We start from the raw sequence: 1,726 nt of genomic DNA on the forward strand, positions 1-1,726 counted from the left end.
GAAGGGCAAATGGTCCTAGCTCAACAAAGACTTCATTGCCAACTTAATCTGCATGTTTTATAATTTCTTTCCAAAACTATTTTGTGGGACTATATGTTGCGCTTGTTCATAAGACTTCAGGCATACTCTCTCACTGCTGTTTCATCTAGGTATGATCCCCCTTAAAGCATTAAGAATTCAGGGCTTACAGGATTTAGAACAACTGAAAGATTAAGAGCATAGATTTGAGACGATGAGTATTTGTGGGCAGTTACTTTAGCTCATTTTTCAAACTCAAGGATCCTGTTCCTACACCAATGCTAGATGGTCTCTTATTGTCTGAGATTGCATTTGTGTTAGTTAAATCAAATAGAAATATTAACGTAAAATTAACTTCTAAGAGAGGTTCCCAAATGGTTTGATACGCCATTATAATTTATTAAGTATGACCATGGTGTAAAGATGCAAGTTTACATGATTTTTCACACCAAAGAACACCATACATTCAGCAATAAATGTAACTGGATTAACCATTTCTGCTTTAAACGTCTTGCTGATCCTGTTAGCTTCTGGGCAGAGGTTGCACTGAAACAAGATGGAATCTATTTACTTCACCGGAGTGCATTTGCCAGGGGTTCTCACCTCTAGCCTGAAATTAAGATGTCAGAGCATCAAGGGGGAAACACACCAATCAAGCACTCCATTAATCCAAGAAGTAATGGACAATGACCTTGTTTCAGTAATACTCCCTGTTGTTTAAAAGGGGATTGCCTCCTGTTTGCACTATCTTTTAAAAGAAAGGAGTGAATCCATCCTGTGTTTTTATTAGAGATGTCTTAACTCGGGGGTGAGTAAAATATGGCCCACAGGCTGGATCCAGTTCACCAAGGGATTCTGCCCAGCCCACGGCAGGTCCCTTCACCCATCCCAGCCCAGGTGCAGAGGGCAGTCCAGGCCATGGCACATGTGGCCAGTCCCGGTGTCCATGGGCACAGAGGTGCCACCTGATGCAGCCCGTTCCACTCCCACACACAAGTCATTGGTACACTGGGAGCTGTAATCTGTGGGGCCGTAGGGTGGGGTGGTACAGTAGCCAGACTCTGCTTCCTGGAAGTCCCTACTGCTGCCACCAGAAAGAAGGTGCACACCCCACTGCCGCCGCCATCAGACATGGCCCCATTGCCCAGACACCTTAAATCTGTCTGGCACCGGGGTTGCCAGATGAAGCTAGCAGGTGGGCAGGGTCTCCATAGAGACCAGCCTGGGACCTCTGCAGGCAGGGCGTGCTCAGCCAGGTGGATAGGATGGGGCCACAGCTGAAAGCAGGACATGTGGGTGGGGACTGGGACTGGGGCCAGGATCAGGATTCCCGGGCCGTGACAGTGTGGTGCCAGGGCCCAGGGCAGAGCCACGACCTTCTCCCTGCACATCTCTGCCTGTAGAACCTGTACCCATTGCAGGAACCTGCGGGCAACAGATTGCAGCTCTGTCCTAGGCCCTGGCCCTATGCTGTCAATACCCCAGGATCTGGGCTCTGCCTACCTGTCCAGCTCCCCACCTGCCCTTGGCCCCATCCCATCCACCTGGCTAAGCACACCCTGCCACATGGGGATTCTCAGGCCAGTCTCTGTGGGGACCACACCTGCCCACTCTGTCTGGTACCTCCAGTGGCAGGTATGGTGCAGATGGGCAGAGGCCAGATGGGATCATGTGGTCCCCATCCCCCACTGCTACGCTAAATCAGGTC

Source organism: Crocodylus porosus, unplaced genomic scaffold, assembly GCF_001723895.1.
Source record: "Crocodylus porosus isolate Cpor-Errol unplaced genomic scaffold, CroPor_comp1, whole genome shotgun sequence".
Taxonomy (NCBI): Eukaryota; Metazoa; Chordata; order Crocodylia; family Crocodylidae; genus Crocodylus; species Crocodylus porosus.